This window comes from Meleagris gallopavo, chromosome 1 (assembly GCF_000146605.3).
Source record: "Meleagris gallopavo isolate NT-WF06-2002-E0010 breed Aviagen turkey brand Nicholas breeding stock chromosome 1, Turkey_5.1, whole genome shotgun sequence".
Lineage (NCBI taxonomy): Eukaryota > Metazoa > Chordata > Aves > Galliformes > Phasianidae > Meleagris > Meleagris gallopavo.
The window spans coordinates 54780568-54803672 of record NC_015011.2 but is presented as its reverse complement, the minus strand read 5'-3'; the positions used below and the strand labels follow the sequence as shown (position 1 = coordinate 54803672).

At 37.3% G+C, this 23105-nt stretch overlaps 1 long non-coding RNA gene across 2 annotated transcripts; it reads left to right on the top strand.

Annotated features, from left to right (window-relative positions):
* Positions 1-528: 528 nt before the first annotated feature.
* Positions 529-22849, top strand: LOC104911575. 2 transcript variants are annotated; one of them, XR_004160788.1, is made up of 4 exons: positions 529-1260; positions 15369-15618; positions 21077-21103; positions 21755-22846. It is a non-coding gene; the product is annotated as an uncharacterized LOC104911575 (long non-coding RNA). The 2 variants fall into 2 exon arrangements; XR_794023.3 differs by lacking the exons at positions 529-1260; positions 15369-15618 and adding an exon at positions 18891-19570 and having other exon boundaries at positions 21755-22849.
* Positions 22850-23105: the final 256 nt, after the last annotated feature.

The following is a 23105-nucleotide window of genomic DNA, read 5'->3' as shown; positions in this document are numbered from 1 at the left end:
TAGCTGTCTTGCCTCAAGGGACAGGCCTGCAGATGGTATGTAAGATGAGTGTGTCAGATGCACGTAGTGGTTTTTCAGTTTTTTTTGTTTTTTTTTTCTGTCTTCTGTTGCTTTTCTAATAATTCCTGCTGTTTGATTTTATTGATTGCTTTTGAGGATGGAGTGTCACAGCTCACTTGGATCTCTTAAATTCAAGGACCTATGTGCCCTCTAAATTAATTTTTATTTTATGAGTTCATTAGTAAAGATAAACAAGCATATCAAACAAGGACTCCATCCCCTTCTGTCTAAAAGGGGAATATAAAAGTCTAATCTGAAGTATGAATTTGTTAAGTCATCACTTCATTAACTCATAACTTTTGTACCCATGAGCAAAATTGTTACTTAGCTGATGGTGAGAGGACAAATGCCTTCTCTGTCACTGAGAGGCATGAAAGCCTCAGAATCCCATCTGCTGTTAGATCCACCTTAGAAGTCTTTTCAGGGAAGCTGATGTATTTATACCTTTCAGCTTGGAAATTGAATGGAATGAAATAGAATAGCTCCAATTGGAAGAGACATAAAAAGACCATTGAGTCCATCTGTTTGGTCTATGCGATTTCTGTAAGTTAGTGGATACCATAGAAACTTCGAACTGTTTTATATGCAAAACAGCAAGCTGCAGGTGATGTTGGCTGCTTAATGACATTTAGCTCTATGCGTTGCTCTCACTTTGACCTAATGGTTCCTAGCATGCATCAAATCTGAGAAGAAGTCAAGTGAACACCCATGTTGGAGCTGGTGTCTTCACAGAATTAACCTTTTATCCTTAGATCTCAATCCTGACCAGTAATAGCTCAGAAGCCATTCAGTCACTGAATAGCCAGAATGATAATTGCAATTTTTTTCACAGGATCAGAAGTTGAACTAGAAAAACAGACAAAGGCTGATGCAAGGGGAAGATTTGCAGAGCTTCTTTTGAGTACCTTCCCAAAGCAAATCATAGTTTATTCCTTTTCACACAAGTTTCTTGTAGTTTGTTCTGTGGCATGTTCCTCAGGAAGAAAAAAAGTACCTCTTTGATTTGATACAACTTCCCCACCTATGAATAATATATAAGCAAAATTGTATTTTCTCCTTCAGAAGCGTCTTCTGATAATGAAAAAGTCAGTTTTCATTTGTGAAATTAAATACTTCCAATATAAGAATGAGTTACATTAGACCTAAGGGAGCACATAAGGCACGTGTCTTCTCTTCATCTCCCAGAAACCCTAATTAAAGGTAAGACTGGAACTGTTTTGTTAAATGTCATCATTATATAATTGCTTATGGGCTGTTCTATCTGCAGTTTATGACTGCTTTGTGCATTGGCCCTGTAATAAGCTCCTTTTAAGCATTCCCTATGGCTTTGGAACAGCTGCTGGACTTGCAGAGGGATTTTTAGTAGTTGTTGGACTTCATATGTAACAGTTTTGGTGAGCCGCCTCTGATAATATATGATGTATCGTGCTATGAAAACTGTACAAAAGAAATATTTGAGGTCCAATCATTAGAACAACATATTTGATTTTAGTAAGAGTTAATGGAAAATTGTATTGAACAGAGAAATATTTTTGAATGGTGACATCATGTATTTGTCTTCTAAATATAGTAATTCAGGGATTTTTCACTGAATTAGAGCACATATCTTTAAAAGATCCCTAGTTGCAATAATACTTGTTGCAACTCACTTCCCACCTCATCTGATTTAGCTGTTCCCCTAGCTAGCATGGTGAGGCTCCTAGCTTTTTTGTCTGAAGTACTGAGCCTCCCGTGCATTTTTGTGGAATTTGTGCTTACACAGATAAGGAGAATGAACAGAACAACACAGGTTTTGGACTTAGTTGTGAGCTAGGATGTTCTTTGTTGAAATGTTGCCTTCTGATTGATACATTAGAACTGTTGACCATCAGGGGCTTAGCAGCTTGGAAATGCGGTATGTTTGCTTGACAACGTTTTTGATCGCTTCTCAACCTACATTCAAGCACACATTTGGAAGGCTAATCTTTCTTCCTGTGATGGTCTGACAGCATGGTTACTTTAACACTTGACTAAACCTTCAATAATATTGTGTGCAACTGGTTCATTTACGTTGGCTTGTAATTGTTCTACATTATTTCTGTGTTGTACGCTAATATCTTCGCTTATGACTTGTATTTCTGAAGTAAGGATTTATTGAAAAACATCTCTGTATAACAAGCTTGCAATTACAATCCCAGGAATTTCCCAGTGGCATGCTGACCTACAAATCACCCAACCAACAGATGATACGTATACCCACAGCTCCAAAGCAAGAGCTGCTCAGTTCTGCTGCTATACATCATTGACACCAGGCTGTGGGGCTGTTGGCTGTCCCAGAAATCATGCATCCTTTGCATTCAGAAAGCAGGGTGAATCCATGTTTTCTACAGCTGTCTCAGGACTGAGCTTATTTTCAGCAAGTAACTGTATTGACTGGACAGGATATAGGACACTTTTTCTTTTGTTTTTTGTTTGTTTTTTGTTTTGTTTGTTTGTTTTTAATAGAACTACCTATTTTAAAAGAATTGGTTAGCCTATTTATACATATATATTTTTTTAATAGTTTACATTGTTGCCTAAGTACTTCACAAGTGGCCTTGCTTCTGAAAAGAAAAGCAGTTCTGGGCTGAAAATTCCCAGTGTAGTTAGTGATACTACTGCATGTCAGTGGCACAGCTCCGGTTTTATTCTGTGTAAGCTTTAGTTAGTTGGTGCAGCTATAAACATTTATTGTTCTAGCCAGAGCCTCAAAAACGTGTTGTTTTCACAAAGACCCATTACCTTCTTCACTGGTTTCCTCCACCATACATAAACCACTCCAGAAACTCTCTTCTAGACTCTACTTTCCTCTGCAGATCTTGTGTTTCCTCTACATTTTCTTCTAAAGACTGGCATGCGCTCTTCTCTGTGTTTGATTCCAGACTCACTAGAGTTCATAGAATCATAGAATCATAGACTAGCCTGAGCTGGAAGGGATCGAGCAGGACCATGGAGTCCTGGTTCCACACAAGACCACTCAAAAATCAGACCCTATGTCTGAGATCATTTTCCAAATTCACCTTGAATTCCGGCAGCTCAGGGCCCTGCCCACAGCCCTGGGCACTATGTTCCATGCCCACCACCCTCTGGTGCAGACCCTGTTCCTAACCCCCAGCTACCCTCCCCTGACACAGCTCCATGCCATTCCCTCGGGCCCTGTCGCTGTCACACAGAGCAGAGCTCAGAGCTGCCCTCGGCTCCCTGTGAGGAGCTGCAGCCGCCATCAGGCCTCCTCTCAGCTCCTCTGTTCTGGGCTGAACCAACCCAGTGCCCTCAGCTGCTGTTCATGTGCCTTCTCCTCTTCTCCATCTTTGAGTTGATATGTGCAGGAACCTCTCCATTACTTCTGAGGCCTCTGGTGCTTGTTTCCCTAATCCACTCTTTCAAGAGGCTTATCTAGTGGGAGGTGTCCCTGCTTATAGAAGGGGGGTTGGAACTAGATGATCTTAAAGGTCCCTTCCAACACAAACTATTCTATGATTCTATGCTGTCTTGCTGGAAGAGAAATATAGAACCCTGTCAGCCCATAAATAGATGCTGTGTTTGCTTGAACCAAGTCTTTGAAGCACATCTCTTTCCCAGGACTTCTTAACAAGGTCAATAAATCCCTTAATGCTATAGGGATCCTCAAATGAGCAGTTACTGTGCAACATCCTGAACAGTAGAATTTTTCATACAGCAGCCCGTGTGAATGATAATATAAATACAGCTATACAGAATGTCCTGAGCAAGTGGCTCTGCATGGTTTTGTCCAAACTCCTTTTTACATTTGTGAAAACGCCTCAGCCCACAGAGGCTCTCCTTTAAAAGTCATGATCATGGAGGAAGGGAACACAAATACATTGATTGCAGCTGAGTTTTTGTGCTCGTGTTTCTCTTCATTTAGAATAAAAGTTTGAGGTGAATCTTGTGAAAGGTAGGGGGGAAAAAACTTGGAAATCAACCAAACCTAAAAGTTTGTGAAAACAGATGCAGAGAAAGATGGCCAAAGGGTAGAAGTGTCTTCTTGTCTCAGAACAGCTTTGCCTTCATTTCTCACTACATTAGAATCATTAAGGTTGGAAAAGACCTTTAAGATCATCTAGACCAACTGTCTACATACCACCCATATTTCCCACTAAACCATGTACTTACATCTTACATCTGTACTTACATCTGCTCTTTCCTTAAACAGTTTGAGGGTTGGTGACTCTACCTCATCCCTGAGCAGCCTGTTCCAATGCATCACCACTCTTTCTGAGAATATTTCCTAATATGCAACCTGAATCTCTCCTGCCATAACTTAATATTTCCTCTTGCCTTATCGCAGTTACATCGGAGAAGAGGCTGACCCCTCCTCTCCACAAGCTCCTTTCAGGTCATTATAGAGAGCAATAAGGTCTCCTCTGAGCCTACTGTTTTCCAGACTGAACAATCCTAGCAACATCCTAATTTGTCTACATATCCATGAATTCCTCTTCTGCTTTCTCATTAGAGTGGCCTCCCTGCTGACAGCTTGTGAATGCCAATTCTGTTTTCTTTAACATATGCATTGCCACCAAACCACTTATCTCTGTATCATAGAAATTTTCTTAAAATGAATGCATTCAAATTAGTAGCTCCGGTAGTTCAAACTGTTCCTTTAAAAGCTCAACAACTTTTCAGTTTCTTGTGATAAAAAACAAATAAATTTGTCATGAACCAGAAAAATTACTGACTTTCATTTTGCACTGCAGTCAAAAACAATGCAGAGGTTGGCCTGGTTGTATGGTGTTTCCACACGTTAGACAAAATATGAAATTCCATTGACAAGGACTTATGAAGAGATATGCTTATGGAAACACACTGTACTCATAAATTAAAAGTCTGAACATATTGGCTCAAAAAACAAAACAAAACAAAACAAAACAAAACAAAAAACCAAACCAAAAAACCCACAACCAAAGAAACCAAAAACAGGTAAAAGACCACAGAAGTTTGTTATTTTTGGTTTAGATTATTGGTATTTATAAGATAATAAACATGCTACATGTTGATCAATTTGGCTTGGAACACAGATCAGAAGAGATCACTTAGAACAGCAAGTCTATTCCCTCACAATCACCTGCAACTCATTTTTTAGGTATTCAGTTTAGACAACTCCACAGCATAATCACCAGGTTTCATGAGCCTCTGAAAGCTTTCCAACAACTGTAAGATCTGTAGCCAGGAAAAAGCAGGATCATTGTAACTATAGGAGAGGCTAATGGATTCTGGATTCTGCCCAAAAGCTTTTCAAGTCAGCAGTCACCTACAAAAGTGAAGCATTACAAGCAGATCTAAAAAGAGAAAAAGAAAAGAACAGCAGCAACAATAACAACAAACACAATAAGCTAAAATTATCTTTGCAGGAAATGAGAAATATGTGGCTTTATTTTCCAGTTACTAAGCCTTACTTTCAACTGAAGCTTCCTTGCTACAATGAGAAGTTTTCTGATGTTTCCTTGTGCCCTTTACCTCTGTGAGTTCATTTTCTTGTCTGTGTGCTCATCAGCTAAATTCATAGTTCCTCAAGTAGTATGCCGTACATCATCTGGAATGTCTTAGGGAAATCATTCAGAGATCAGAAGCAGCTCCTCAGAGTGACAGAAGGTGAACACAAGGGGCAAAGGATCTCATAAAGCAAAAAACATTCTGTGTTTTCCAAAACTTCTTGCAGTAGTATACTAAGGTATGAAACTAGTATATTCATGTTTTCTTAAGCAGCTACTTAGAACCCTAACAAAAAATATGCCTGGTCAAGGGAGACTTAAATTACACAGAATACTTGAGTATGTATAGTTTAATTAGGACTGCAGCTCTGAAGTCAGAATGTATTCATAGCTATTAATCAGAAACAAGACAATGCAGAAAAGTACTTCCACTGGGATCAGAGGCAATATTCTCTATAGCACAACTTATTACTGGTGTAAATAGAAGTGAAATTTCAGATACATTTTCTACATTGACATAGAACAAAGCGTGTTCTCTGCTGAATTGATGATGGCCTTGTTCTACCTCTTGCCTCACAGCTCTGTCTGAGTCAAACTATTTATTGATCTATCTACCTACGTAATGCCTTATAATTCCTGTGTAAAAATACATTCCATGTACTTTTTCTGTGTAATGATTGCATTTACTTCTTCAAATTGGTTTTAAAATAAAGCAGGTTTGTCCTCTGGAATGTAGGATGTGGAATTAACTCTTTTGTTTGGTAAGAATGGTGCTACTATGTTAGCAAGTTTCAAGTTCTATTAAAAATGAGGAACTTATTTATAATAAACCTTATGCTGAGTCATGTTTGTCTCCTAACAGTAGTTCTATATTTTCCGTAGCATTCTCATAGAGATTTAAAGTGGAGATTATTTAAACCAAAGCTGGGAACATTTTCTGCTTATTTACCTTAATTTTGCTTCATTTAACTTCCAAAGCTATTACTGATTAATGTAATTTTCACACTCAGAGATTTTTTCATCAATCTTTGTACCCTGAAATAGCAAAGGAAGACCTCTTTAAAAGGCAGTTTGTGGTATTTATTATCACTGCTGCTTAATACCTAACTATAGGAAATAGGACTGAAAAAGAGGCAATTTAATTCCTTTGAAATGGCATGCACAGGAAAAGAGTGCTATGTTTAATTTTTCTTTTTTTTACTTTTGAAAAAGACCTGATGTTTCTCTTTCTTCATCAGAATGTAGATGCATTGTTTTTGCACATGTAATGCAAAGATAATACCAAGATCTTCATGCCATGTTTGTGTGAGAAGACCATGGGCAGCTAGAAAATGAACAAAACTGTGAAATAAGAGAGCATACATGTCAAAGCTGTGACTTCTTTGCTATGGGCAAATCTCAAGCTCTAACCACATCTTGTATAACAAGCTGGATATATAGACAGCAACCACTTAGTAACTCTAATTCCTTATGTGATACTGCTGAGGATGTTACTGCTTGGAAATTTATTACATGCTCAGAGTGGTTAATTTCCCAAACAAAGAACTGGGAAGATATCACTGTCATCTCCAACCTCTAAATACTGCCAGAGATTTCCATTCTCACAACGTTCTGAAGTGTGTTGTATGTGCTTTGTGCCTATAATCCATTTCAGTTGTATTAGTTCGGTCATTTTTAAGATAGAGGTGCATACCGAGGATCTAGGAATTGAGGGGAAGGAATATCTGACTAGTTACATCTTTGTTAGCATTGTTTTACATGAATATTCCTGAGTCAAAAGCCTTGAAAAACATTTTTGGAAAAAAAATTGTTATTAGTGTTAAAATTTTGCATAATTGTTAAGAAACAAGAAATTCCCTTGATAGCCCATCCTTTGTTTTTTGTTTGTTTGTGATGTTTGTTTTATGTATATTCTAAAGTAAGACACTAATAAAAACACAGTCTTTTTGAAACTACTTTGATAAGATACTAAGATTACAAATCTTAGTATCCTTTCATTATTAGTATTCAAAAGTTAGTGACATTATGACAAAATCAACTTGACTGGTTCAGCTTTAATTTGCCTTCTCTATATATGTGTGTGTTACAGAGTTATACAATCATTAAGGTTGGAAAAGACCACTAAATTATCTAGTTCAACACCAGCCCACCCCCACCATTCCCACTGACCATGTCCCTCAGTGCCACATCCACACGGTTCTTCAACATCTCCAGGGATGGTGACTCTACCACCTCCTGGGCAGCCTGTGCCCATTATCATCGTTATCTTCACCAGCTGTTCCTGCTACACAGTCTTTGCTGCACAAGTCTGTAAAAGCATTAGGACATTTATTTTCCAAAGATCTTCAAGATATGAAGATAATTTTATTGTCCTTTCTTCACACTTGAGAGATGAAATCACAAAGAAATAAATTTAGAGAACACCCATTCCTGCTGTGTATTTGGTAAAAAAATAACCAAGAGCTTGTGTTTTAGAGAGTTCAGCATTTGTGGGCAGTTATGGGCTCAGCCTGTTCTCCATGACCATAGTTGCAGCTGATGCTACTCAGCATTTCTGCAAATCTGTACTGGGGTCTCATGTCAGACATCCAGAAAATGAGGAACACACTGTAAGTGACCACCTGTGAAAGTTTGTTCAAAGGGACTTGCCTACCATCATTTGGGAACTCTGTGGTAAAGACAGGGTCAGAACCCACTTCTCCAGAGTAGCCTTCAGCTGCTTTAACTTTGAGAGCATCCTCTCTTCCTTATTCAGTAGATTAATTTATAACTTCTGCAACAGATGCAGCAGGGTTTCTGCACATGACAGTCTCATTTACCAAACAGTCAGCATTAGAGCAAAATTAATTTCATGCACAGAAAAAGCGGAGTCCTTCAGAGGGAAATGTTCACACAATCAGGGAAGAGGGCAGGGAGGTTATGTTTTCATTTTTGGCATTTTCTATCCCTGGAATGCTTCTGCTGAGTCCTGCTTAAATCTTGAGAGTTTGGAAATTGGAAAAGGGCATTGATGCTTCCCTTCTATTCCTTAACATTAACCTCCTTTTCTTGTCTTTTACAGACCAGTCTTCCATTACCCCTATCCTTGCCTTATGGTCTTCTTGCCCTGCTCAAGCGAAGACTTCTCACCCTCAGTTGTACTCTCTTCATGTAGACCCCAAAGAAATAAGCCCAAAATCTCCTCTTTAAGTTTTCTTTAAGTGCATACAGTCCACCGCTTAGAAAGAAGCTGAGAAGGAGTAAAGCACATCTCCTCTGTCTTCACATGCTGATGAGTAAACATTTATTGAATATGAGTGAAGGGAAGAATTCCAGGGCCTTGCAGCTTTATCTAAATTCAGACAAGTTTTTGTGGAACAGAAGACAGATGTGTCCTCAGCATAAAACACACTTGTGAGATTGTTTCTGTAATTGAACAGTCCGCAAAAGGATGTCATTAAGGACAAAGCAGTTCTGCTTGCCTTGGATTTTAGCTGAAAGTGTTCAACATGAGGTGCACAGCAGCATGCAAACAACATTAAGCTAATTATTTCTGTTGTGATTTCAATTTTTTTGTCTTTTTCAATATTTATTCGAAATCAGATTGAAAACAGGCAAAAATTAGAGGTCATGACCTGTGTTGTAGCTTCCTGGCATGGGATGGAGTACAAGTTAATCTCTCAGGCTATGCATATGTGATACATAATCTTTCTGTTGTGCTTAATTTAATTGAGAAGGCTCTACATTCCTTGAATCAAAAAGTTTTTCAAGACTCCAGCATATATTTTTGTGCAGATAATATTAAGAGCTTGACTTGTAATGATGAAAGTAAGTCAGACACAAGTCAAAAATACTATTTGATTTGAGGAGTGATGTGGCAGTCAATGTTTCTCATTTCCCCTTGCTGTATCATGTTAAAAATATACTTTGCAAGCTTCTTCCTCTAGAATCTTATTTACATTTATTACTGCAAGGTGTATGCATCTTTTTGGGGAGGTAATAAAATGCAAGGCACTGTATTACTATGCAGTGGTATCTCTTACTGTCCGGTAATCAGGATCTCAACTTGTTTGGGTATGTTAAGTACATGCTTAGTATTAAGTTAAAATGTGCTTCCTATTAGGCATGAATTTAAGGCTACATCTGAATGTTTTCTAGAACTTTGTCTCTAGCTGTGTACATTTCTGAAATCATCTTAAAGGAAGCCACTTTAAATTAAGCCTATATTTTAGGTTCTTGTACATGAATGAATTAAGTAGCTAGCCTGCCAACAGCTTATAAGCAATATCACAGAAGACAACCAGAAGCCCTATTTATAAAACCATGATTCCATTTCTCAATCTGCTTCATGCTTTTTGATGTTTCTTTCGTACCTACCTTTATCAAATGCATCCTCACTCCTGAGTGAGCTGGGCTAGCTGAGATCATGTTGTAGGTGTGGGCTGGAGGATTTGCATAGAAGACATTCATAGCAGCTACATGAGGCTGAGGTGTGGTATGCCTGCTAAGACTCTTGCTTCTTTGTTGAATTCAGCGATAATTAAACAGTTATTAAGCCTTTTATTATAGGTCTCTTCCAAGGAAACTGGATTTTAAAATGTCCATTTGATTCTGTGGGCTTCTACATCTGTTGAAAGAAAAGAGAATGGCAATGTGGACAACAAGCTGTTCCTAAATTTTATTATAACTGATCTCTTCCCCTTATATTTCTCTTTTCTAACCATTTTCATGATGGCATGTAGAAAAAACAAAGAAACTAACAAAAAAAAACAACTCTTCTTAGACAAGTAACCTGTCAGATTTTGCAATTTATTTTACCCCAAAAGAAATTGTAAAGAGTATGGCCAAGAGGAAACTGTGACAAAAATACAGTTTAATTTGAAATTTACAACCATAAATCACTGTTTCATAAAATTCCAATCCAGAGAAAGATTCCAGGGTGAGAAAAAACACTACCAGCATGCCTCCCACCCTACTATTAAGGTGCAGGATTTCTGTAATACCAGAATCTAAAAATCCCCAAAGCCTAAGTGCTTCTTCAATGCTTCCTTGGTAATATAGGAAGCACTTGTTTGCTAGCGATAGCACTTTATGCCCACATAAGTGTTTGTATCATCGAAGCTTAAAACCTCATTTGGACTGGCTTTTATTTTAAGTCATCTTCAGAGCATAGTAGCAAGAGGAATTCTATTTTTAAAGAATTTGCTTTACCATTCTGCAGTTCCTTAAAATGTATTTCTCTTATCTAGAACTAAGGCTGAAATCTGACCTCATTCTACACCTTCAATAAAGATTGAATGTGCTGGCCTTTTTTCATTGTTAAAATTATAATGCTCATAATGGCCTTAAATAGTTCTTGGATTTAAACTACTTTGATTCAGAGCTTTTGATGCATTATCATGTCTGCAATGGAGCTCTATCAGTAGGTTAGCTCTCATAACTATTTATTTCTATCTTCCCCCCAACCGTACAGCTTCTTATTAGTGATGAGAGGGAATGGACTCAAGTTGCACCAGGGGAGGTTCAGACTGTATATTAGAAACAACAAATTCTCCAAGGAGTGGTCAGGCGCTGGATTGGGCTGCCCAGGGAGATGGTTGAGCCACCGTCCTGGGAGGCGTTCAAGAAATGTTTGGATGTGATACTAAGGGACATAGTTTAATGGGGAAATATTGGTGGTTGGTGGACAGTTGGACTGGATGATATTGGAGGTCTTTCCCAACCTTGGTCGTTCTACAGTTCAGTGATTCTGTGATTCCTTCCTTTCAGATTACCTAATTTATCTAATTTATCTAATCTAAGATTACCTAATTTATCTAATCTAAGTTTCTAATACTCTGTTTTTTTCTTCTCAGCTCTGTGTAGGAAACAGATGTTCATCTCCCTGTCAGGATTTAATCTGTCCCTGAAAATGTACAGTTTGTCAGAGGCTTTAGCTGCTAGGCCTTTGGTGGTTATATGCTTGCACAGATCCAAAACTTTGTGGCACCCATCATAGAACATGGTACTAAAATGTATGAGAAAGATATCAAAACGTGATTCCACATTGCGAGTGCCTTAATATTAAAGGTAAAAGCATATTCAATTTTTCAGCAAATAGGCCTACAAGGGCCTTCCTGTTGCGTATTGCACAATCTGGACCAGGCTATCAGTGCACCTTATTTTTAATTAGCTAAGACAAAAGTAGCTGCAGCAGAAATATTTAGAGGAAAATCCCTATGAAACATTTATCTCTTGGTTGAAAGACCAAACCGATTTCCCTTTTAAGTTTTCAGGGGGTAATGCCAACATGCAGTTTACATTTCTGGTTTTTAGGCTTCTGATGAATTTTCTATGAAAGACTGAGTAACACAGAAAACTCAGATTTGTGTTAAAAAAGATTTTCTTCCATTTTAAGTGAAATTTGTTCTTTTTATAATATCTCCATACTATTTCTTCCTATTCTGAAATTATAAAGGAAATACATACACTTCATAGGCTTCATACCAGCATCCTTGACAATATTGACATTCGTTTAAGGTAAAGATAAGCTGGCATCCTTCTAATGAATAAAAAATTATATACTTATCACAACTAAAATTGGAATTTTCATTTATATGGCACTCTTTATTATTGTTCTCTTGGGAAACCTAGTCTTGTCCCATGATTTGCTTCTACTGCTTTTCGTTGTAAGTCCATTTTTTCAATGCTGATAATTTACCAGAGGATTTAAAGATAATTTAGAGCTTACTTAATAAAATACACTGATTGATTTTTTTCTTGTCAAGTAACTACGGATGTGACTTTTCAAGAGATGTTTAAGCAGTCTGTACGCTTGAACCCTGTATGTGTCTTGTCCACTTAATACATTGAGATTACATTTATATTTTTTGTGCCTATGTCGGTCTGCTAATCACAGAATCATAGAATCACAGAATTGTAGGGCTTGGAAGGGACCTCTAGAGATCATCGAGACCAACCCCCCTGCCAAAGCAGGTTCCCTACATCAGGTCGCACAGGTAGGCGTCCGGGCGAGACTTGAATATCTCCAGAGAAGGAGACTCCACGACCTGCCTGGGCAGCCTGTTCCAGTGCTCCGTCACCCTCACCGTAAACAAGTTCTTGCGCACATTTGTGCGAAACTTCCTATGCTGCAGCTTATGTCCATTTCCCCTTGTTCTGTCTCCATGTATCACTGAAAAGAGACTGGCCTCACCACTATGGCCGCCACACCTCAGATATTTATAAACCTGGATCAGGTCCCCTCTCAGTCGTCTTTTCTCAAGGCTAAACAGACCCAGTTCACTTAGCCTGTCTTCATAGAGGAGATGCTCCAGGCCCTTCACCATCTTTGTGGCCCTCCGCTGGACTCTTTCCAAGAGATCCCTGTCTTTTTTGTACTGGGGAGCCCAGAACTGGACACAGTACTCCAGATGAGGCCTTACCAGGGCAGAGTAGAGGGGGAGGATCACTTCCCTCGACCTGCTGGACACTCTCTTTTTAATGCACCCCAGAATGCCATTGGCCTTTTTGGCCACGAGGGCACACTGCTGGCTCATGGCCAACCTGTCGTCCACCAGGACGCCCAGGTCCCTCTCTGCAGAGCTCCTCTCCAGCAGCTCATCCCCCAGCCTGTATTGATGCATGCAATTATTCCTCCCTAGGTGTAAGACCCTACACTTGCTTTTGTTGAACCTCATCCGGTTTCTTACTGCCCAGCTCTCCAGCCTGTCCAGGTCTCGCTGAATGGCAGCACAGCCTTCAGCTGTGTCAGCCAATCCTCCCAACTTCGTATCATCAGCAAACTTGCTGAGGGTGGCCACTATCCCCTCATCAAGGTCATTGATGAAGATGTTGAACAAGACCGGACCCCTGGGGGACACCACTGGTCTGCTAAAGGTCTTTTAATTTTATTTCTTTTTATTATTCTGCTATGGACTTTCTAAGATCTTACTCTCCTTACTGGTTCATTTTTTTCTTTAAGTCTCTGTCCTTTTTTGATTATAAATACTCTGTTTTGAGGTAACTATCATTGTTGTATCCAAAAATTTGGTGCTGGTCCTTCAATATCAACGTGCTCTGAGGCATGCATAACAGTCATAGTGATTATCCTGGTATTTCCAAATGAGAATAAGAACTTCATGGAACCAAATACATCAGCCACAAGGAGAACTGTGTGCAGCAGATTGCTAGAAACTAGGTCCCCTTGGTTTTCCCCTTACGCTCATCTTTAGGCATCCAGTAAGAGAAACAGTCAGAGACAGGACACTAGTCAGGTGGACTTTCAGTCTGACGCAGGGCAGCTTTTTCTCTCTTCTTAAGCCTTGCTCATACCAGCTGACTCCTCCATCGACAGCTTGTGGAACACATTTTGGATTTCCTACATACGCTGATTTTTGAACTAGAAAATGAATCCCACCAATTCCAAATTCTTGCACTGCAACCAGAAACGATTTTATTACATGCTATTATGGATTTTTGTAGAAGGCATATGTATCTTCTGAGAATTTTTCCAATTCTGAAATCATCACCAACTCAGATCTGTTTCCAGGCTCTACCTGGAAGCATTATCATTGTGAAATAATTTTGTATTGTACCCCAGCTGAATTAAAAAGTGCTGTTTTGAAGTTGCCTATCTCTGTAAGCATTTAATTTCATCAGAACCTCTTTACTTGCTTTCCAAAGTCTGTAGATGATTAGATATCTGAACATAACACAAAAATGCTGTAAGGTCCATACATGAGACATCTTGTGGCTTAAGGAATTTGTTGATACTTCTATATTTAATAGCCTTAAGTAGATTTTGCTCCAACTGTAGAAGTTAGAGTTTTGGAAACAGTCCTTTTGATGGCTTGCAGACACTCAAACTTAGCTGTCCCAGCTTGAAGGTGAAGAAGTGCTGTAGCCTAGATTTATCATGTAGGTCTCCTCAACAGTGGAGAATGGGAGTTTGGACTCCTGAGGCTGAGGAAGGAACTGAACTCACATCACCACTGCCCGTGGCATTTCTTCAGTCCTTTAGCAAACCACTGCTGTACCCCCCAAAAGGGTTTTAGAAGGAAGGAAGGGGGTAGGATTTCAGACATGTTTTCTCTAATGTTTCTTACTAGCTAGATGAAGTGCTTTTATTTCCTGTGTGGTACTGTGTGTGATGATTTTGGTTGGAGCTACAAAAATGTTTCCAAAAGCTTCAGAGAGAACTTAGGGAGAGTAAGGTACTTCCTGCATTCTGGAGTCTGGGCGCCTAGACGTACATAACACCTGCTTTTGTTAATGTGGCAATAGCTTCAAGGTCAAGTTTTTAAGTTGCAATATGGATGATGCTACAGCAGTTTTTGTACTCCAGTTTTTTCAGGTTTTCAAAAATAAACACAAATATGTTCTTCCATTCTCTGGAGTCCAAAAGTCTCTTTTGCCTAGAAAATCTTACCTTAATGGTATGGGGAAAATGGAGTTAAAATAGGGTATTGAATTAATCCCAAATGATCTAAATACCCTTTGAATTTGAAGGCATGATTCTTCCACAAATAGATTAAAGAATGTTGTTTTCTTTTGGTTTCCCTACCTTCACCATTAAGAATTATTAAAGTTGAGGTTATTAAAAGACTATGTTATTCTTTCTATATGCTTTTTCATTTTCACCCTCTATCAAGTTCTTTCTTGATGACAGTCTATTATCCGTAGCTATTTTTGAAAATTTTTCTGATATTTTTAATCTGGAATTGAATCTTTAATTTTTCTGATGGTTTTCCCCAGCAGGATTATTGGCTTGTAGGTGTTCTATCTATTCCAGCAATACTCATAACTGTAGATTAATCAATGTCATTGTTTCATATACCACTTCAGAATCTTCTTTAACTTTTTTTTTTCATTTGGTATTAGTTCCTTGTGCTTCTGTTGTGGTTTTTGGTCTTCTGTCTTCACGGGACTTCCCAGCAGAAACTCACTTCCTTAGGTTATGCGGAGCCAAAGAAGAAACTTCCTGAGAAGGCCTGCTGACATGACCAATTGGACCAATATCTTGGGTCTAGTTGTTAAGTGGAGGGTTTAGACGTGGGTTTTCCACAGAAGAGCTCATCTGTCCACTCATGCAGCCTCCACAATAAACTTCTCTTCTTAGGCCCTCAAAGAGGTAATTAAATTTTCAGATGTAACCTCTGCAATGATTTATCCAAATGCCTGTTTTTGTTTTTTTTTCCTGTAATTATTCAGTCTATCTAAACCAAATATGATGTCACACATGTGAAATTTTCCAAGTAAATATGTCATTTAAGACTGAATGGTGAATTCCCAAATCGGAATTAAGGTTTAAACATATCATTTATTCAATTTCTGTCATTTACATTAAGATAATGATAGTTATTTCTAAGATAGTCTGAAAGTAGAATATCTTCTTAAGAAGTAGAAGTACATCTTTACTTTAGCCCTATAAAGCCCAAAAAAGTATTAACTCTGAAAGGATTAAAGCAATATTTTAAAAAATTTTCAAGCAAATTATTATAAATCAATATTAGGAACATGCTTCAGAATCTCAATGTAATAGGCAAAGGTTTCATATTTGAAGGTAGGGAAATCAGTCTGATTGAGATAATCTATCATTTCAGGTTTAAAATTCAACTTTTAAAATGTTTTCTATATCTTGTTTCTTAAGAAGAGAAAATACTGCATACATAAGTCATAATTGGAGAGAATGACTTGACAAAGTTTTTTTGGTTTTTGTTTTTTTGTAAAAGAGGATTAAAATACAAAAATGCCACTTTGACAATCTATCCAAATGTGATGTTTAATAAGGTAGTTGAAGAAACAGTTCAAATCAGGAAGTCAAGGAAGAATGTGAAGCATCAGTGCTGGCACAGCAAGTTCCACCTTACTGAACTGAAAATTAGATCAGTGTCAGCTACAAGCCAGAGTCTCCTTTAATACAAATCATCAGTGATCCTTTAGCTTTGGTGGCTCTGTACCAATTTCCACCAGCTAAGGAACTTCTACTATAAATCTGACAATAGCAATAAAACAGTATGTTTTTTGCATTGCATAGATTTTCATTGCCATTTGTTACACAATTTGTAAAACAAGTATATTCTCATCTTCTGGTATTTGAATAGATCATTTTGTTTGTCAAAATGCAAAGACCAAAATCCACCAGCACAAATGTAGCTTTCAGATATAGTTTCATTATTTCATTTTTTTGTGTGACATAATGCCATAATTGTGTTTTCCTCTTTAATGTTAGCATTCAGGGCTTTTTTTCTGTCTATAATTCTATACTAATTATCTGATCAAAATCACAGTAAGCAGTGTTACTTAGGTCAGTAGTTAGCATGCTTATTTTTAATTTTTGATAGCTTAATAGTCAATGTTGTTGGATTTTGTTAGCTTTGTTGTGTTTTTAAGGGGAAGTTTCATTGTATTTTGGGGCTCGGAACTTCAAGCACTTTCTGAGACCACTAATTTGAAATTCTATTCCATACCTATTCACTGTGAAATACTTATGCCTGGGTTATCACTGCAGAAGAAGAGATCTCTCTGTCGATTCCTGTTTCTTCTCTGTAAAGATAAAACCTATATCCTTGCTAAAAGAAACTTTCCAGCTTCTTTCAGACCTTGGATGAAGCAGACCAGAACAAGTGTACTGTCAGTATTTGAAAATTTGCTGGTCCACATGGTTAGGTTAAGGATGAGAGCACAGGCACGTTCTCTCTAACAGGGAGACAGCATCTGCAATTTTTTAGTACTGTGAACTGACAGCCATGGGAATTCACGACAAAGATCATTGCTCGTTCAAAGAGCTGCATGGCCGGAAGAGGATTTGCAAAGAGATCTGCCAAAGGCCAGAACAAGTATGCAAGGATGGAAGCTCTCTATAGCTGCCACATTTTATAACTAACTTCTGAAGATTGCTGAATTGGTAGTTGGTCTATTACATAGGGGGCAAATGACTCTCCATTATACAATCATTTCTAAAAACAGAGGGTCTTCTTCTATTGCAAGTAGTCTGTCTGTTTTACCTGGGCAGTTACAAACTATCTGACATTCAAAAAAATCTGAGAAAGCTGTAAATGCCTAGTAAGAAATCTTACAGTTTCAAGTTTTGTGCTTCTATAGGAGGGTTTTGACTGTTTTTTATTCTACATTTAAACAATGCCTCATGCAAGGGTCTTCATGCTTTCTACGGCCCACCAACAAGTGCTGTAATGCATTATTTAGTTCTTCTTTTTATTGAGAAAGGTGCAAATGCTTCTCCTATACCAATATTATGAATTGACTTTCAGTGCCAAGCAAGAATGACAGTATGTTCCGAAACTTCAACAATCATTCTGTCATTGGAAGTTTATTTTTAAAACATGGTTGAAGGAAAAAAGCTTGATGCTGTAGTTTCTTACTGATATTCAAATTTTGCTGTCAGGCACATCAATTGTATGAGACAACATTTCAATAGTAAGTTGTCTTTTTTAGGCTTTTATCTGAAATCTATCTTCCCATCCAGTGCAAAAATCAAAACAGGCTTTCTTCTGAGACAGCATTTCTTGGTAGAGGCCAACAAATTGCCTATCTTGACTATACAGAAGGGGTTTGATTTACTCTATGAGACAATGATTGCTCATGTTTATGTGTGATATGGTGTTCTATGTATGGCACTTTCCCATTTCTTCTGAAAAGAAACCTTTTGATGACCTTCCTTACACTGTAGCCTCTTACTTAAATGAAACATTTTGATTGAGCAATGTTTTGGCTTTAATTTCTCAACTTTGATTATAGTTGCACTGGCCCCAGCCAGTATCCATGTAGCCAAAATGAGCGTGAATTGCCCAACTTCAGATAGGGATGTGGGTAGGTCAGATTGCCTATTAATACCTCAATGATCAGGATGATACTCACAAGGGATCTTAAAGTTCATTCACAATTTTAAATCTGATACAGTTATATTGCAGAAAAGAGACAAACCAAGATATCAGTATTTCTCCACATTACTTACTTAACAGTTACAAACTTAACAGTTTTTGCAGAGGGAATTAATTGTGTAATCGAATTTTGCACTGAAATCCAGTGCTGAGTCACTGAATTGGCAGTGCTGTTGATGGCTCATTTTTCCTTATAAACCCATGTCATAGCAGAAAAGTACTATGAAGTGGAACTTGTATTTTGAAAAAAAACACATACATGTATTAATATACACCATTAAAAAGAAATTTTGAAAGTTTGTGGTGTAAATCTGAAACAAGCAAATGATGGTTGACACTAACATTGGCTTCAAATTACTTCTCAGCATTCATAGACAAGTGCAAGTTATGACTGTTAAGACAGTTCTTGACTGAGAGAATATAGATAAATGTTGTAAGAGGTAATTACTATTTTACAGAAATATCACAGTATATGTTAACAATATTTTGTGAAGGGTGCTTCTGAAAGACTTAGCTGCACAGAGCTATGGCACAGGATTATGTCAGTGGTAAAAAGTTCTGCACTGAAAAACATAGAGTCCTCATCCCAGAGGACACAATATCATGAGTTGAGCTGCTCAGGAAGGGTGCATCAAATCAGCATCTACAGCTTGACAGGATCTTTACTAAATGCCTTGGAGCTGGGCCTGGGCAATAAACCTGAGCTGTGATCAGACTTTTGATATTCCCTAAAACTCTTATTTTGGGGTCTGGTTTTGTCTTCTTCTTATGCTGAGGTAAACAGGAGATTCATCTAAAACCAGAAGGTCCACTGCAGTCTGTTTGGGATAGATTAGGGGTGTAGGATTTTGCCCTAGATGTAACATTCCAATGGTAGATCTGTTAAGACGTCTCACAGCCAAAAGAATCTCTTCCAATTCCTAGAATCTTCATATTTTCGTTAAGTAGTTATAATGTTTAGTTTTATTTTATTTGTTTAAATCACCCTTCTTTTCTGCTTAATGAAGGCCATGCTAGTACTGTACTATACCTTTACTCTTAGAAAAATTCCCTTCCCAAAACACTTCCCCAAAACCAGCTATTTAATGCAGCCCCTTTGCCAGCCCATTGCTATGGGAACTCAGTCTTTCATTTTTTATGAAAACAGAGATTCTTGTGTTGTGTGTAGAGCTGAAATTCTAGGTAAGTGTTCAGATTTTTTTTTTTTAAATTTATTTTTGGTGTAACTTTTTCTTTTTCTTTTTTTTTTAATTAAACTGAATTCAGTTTTGTAATTGGTATGACCTTTTAACAGTATGTTGCTGATAGTGATAATTTTTAGTACCCTTTCAGGCTTTGAAAAGCATTAACTGCAGATGTTCTGTAAAGGTTACCGCTTGTCACTTTGAAGTTTGAGTTAGACAAATGCATTTTATAGAAAGTGAAATAATTAAAATTATGATAACTAGGGTCTTCACCCATGAGATTCACATCTTTAATTTCTACAGCTCCAAGAATCTCGCAACCATTGCAAGTAAAGAATTAATTTGGTCTGTTCTGGCTTTATAGTGAAATTAGTTTGTTGAAATAATTGCTGTGCTGAAATTGAAGAGAGAAATCCCATTGGCTCTGGCAAGATCAATTGACTGAATCACCAGGATTTCATTCCACATACTGAGAGCTTTCTGACATGCATAGTCATCAAGATCTTAAAAAGCTTTTATGAATGTTGACAGTATTTAATGGTGTACTTTAAGATATGTATATTCTGACTGAGACATAATTGTCAGGTTAGAATATCCATTGTGAGTCTTGGCTGAAAACACTTCTCTCTTACACTTAAGCGTCTTTCCTAACCTTTGCATTTTAAAACATCATACAGACCAATTTTGTTGTCTGCTGAAATCACTATCAAAATGTCCATTTTTTTTTCAATAGGCTATAATCAAAGCTTTAAAGAGTAAAATAAAAAATAAAAATAATTTTTATTGTTAATTTTTACCATTATATTTTGAAATATTAATGGAAATGAGAACAGGATTAAAATAGCTGCAAGTTATAAAAAACTTCAATTATTATAATCTGTAACAAATGTCAAGAAGTAATAAGGAATAGTTTCTGAGTAATGTTGTATGTAAAAGAATACTCTATATTAAGATATCTGAAAAATACCTATTTTCACTGTTTATTAAACAATGACGTTTGTTTCTGGAACTCAACTGTACTCTAGAATTTTTTGTATATTCATATACAGTCAGATGATAATTTACATAATGGGAAAAAACAAGCTTGTTTCTACTATACCTGAAGAACAAAAGGACTTAAATGTTATCTTTTAATTCTAGTCATTATTTTCATTGAGAAAGTTGTAGTTGAGCTAAGATTGAATGTCAGCAGTAACTTCTTTTCACATCAAGTAGTCTTTAAAAATATGTTTATGATGATATCGATGGTAATCTAAATGCTACAGTCGTAATGAAATTGGAAACACCAGTAATGAAAGATAGTATGAATTGTAAAAAAAAATGTTACATGTGTTTAACTGCAATTAAAACAAATTACCACTTTCTAATCCTAAATTTTTTATCAGTAGTATTATCTTTTGTTTCATCATTAGAAATAATACACATTTCATTTAATTTATTTATGCTGAGATATTGTTTATTTTGAAATGTACAACTTCACTTTTTTCTTTTTTTTTTTAAACAGGATTCAAGTTTTGAAATCTAAATAATGGTAAGTCTACAATGCCTTTATTCTTTCATTACCTAGAACTTCAAATACTCTACAGAAAACTCTCAGGCCAACAGATTTTGGGAGGACATTTCTTAGCTTTTGTTGAAGTTCTAGCATTCTATGTGTTCTAAAATGACAATAAAGTTTGCCGAAAATCCATTTCAAAATCGCTTTGTTTCCTAGAGTGGTATAATATAACATTCTCCCTGCATAAGCAATTCCAGATTTGCAAGTAATATCTTCTGCCATGTCGATGATATTGAATGATAATATTGGCTTCATAAATCATGGTAAACAAGTGATATATACCTCTGCACTAAATGCTATAAAGCACTGCAATAATGGTAACACCCTTTAAGTAAACTTCTGCTGCAAATGAAGGAAATGAACCTTGAAACATTTGCCAGAGTGAATAATGTTACCCGTGAGAATTTTCCCACTGACCTCAAAGAGACTTCTCATGGGAGTGAGAACTTTCTCATAATAGTAGAGATTCTGGTAATACTTAATTTTCTGCAAAATACGTTCCAGGAGGATGGTATGATACCTGCATATTCTATGTAATCGCTGTATTTATTTGGGATCTTCCTACTGATGATATTGAAGAACACCTGGTCTTTTCTGACTTTTGACAGAAATATGTTCTTGCAGAGTTTTCCTGATCAAGACATACTGGGTCAGGCTTTTGAAGATGCACTAGAAGTACTGCAGCAGCACTCCGACAGAGAAATGCAGTACTCACAAGGTAAAGGGGGGACATTGCTTTATTTTTACTTACAGCTTTATATTCTTACAGAAAAGCGTATCTTAAAATATATGTTTGGGATGGTAACTTCCTAGAGGTGGATTAATGGACAGCTGAAGAGTACGATGCCTGTGGCATTGAGTTTGGAACTAGATGATCGTTGAGGTCCCTTGCAACCCAAGCCGTTCTATGATGAAAATGGAGAAGAAGGGTTGGAAGGTTTTTGTACCTGACACTGCCCGGAGTGGTTTGCATCTTCCAAGCCACATCACAGGGAAGCTACTGGACAGCCCCTTTGCCTTCCATCCAGTATTATTAGAGGTATATTGAGCTCGAAACAAAACATGTAAGACCAAAGTGCAACTCGCATTTTCCAGTTTTAATGTTTCAATTGAAAAATGCCCTTATGTTATGCTGTAAATAAACTCATATAGGAATGAATTCCAGTGCAAAGACTAAAAGAAGACAAAGAATTCAGCATATGAATTTTGTTTCCATAATTGCTTTTTTACATTAAGGTACAAATTTTAAATATTTTTAGGCACAGTCTAGGTTATTAGCAGAAAAGCAATTTTCCTGGCTTCTAGATTAAGATTTATGCATTACAAAACTTAAAATATAGGTAAGCTGCATATTCCTTCAGTTCAGGGAAGATATTTGCAATTAAAATGCTATAAAATTTAAAATATATCTGTATATGGTTTTTCTGTCATGAATAGAAATGGAAGGAAAGGAAAGTAAGAAGCTACATTGCAAATCCTTTACATCCAGAAGAACATATTTACTGTCCTTTGTGAGGAATGTATTTCATGCCAGAAAGTTGATTTGCACGTTTATCTGTGATAATATTGAAATGTAAATAAGACAGATTGGCTCATATCTTCAGCTGTTGTTAATAAGTTTTTGCCTCCACTTCAGTGGTAATTTGCACACTGAAGTATTGTCAACGGTTTACGGGCTGGTTCGGCCCGGTTCCGTGACTAGAAGGGCGGAGGGATCCGCGGATCCGCGCCCCCGGAAAAAAAAAGAAATAAGGGACCCCGAAATAATTGAAAACAGTGGCAACAATCTGAGGTAAAACAAAGTAATTTACTAAATATGGTATCAACAGAATTTTATAAGGAGAGAGAATGTGAAATTGATGGTGGATTGGCCTTACCACAACGCTGAGATGAGAAGCGCAGGCAGAGAAGCGCAGGCGAGAAGCGCAGGCAGAGAAGCGCAAGCGAAGCAGCGCAGGCAGAGAAGAGAGCATCA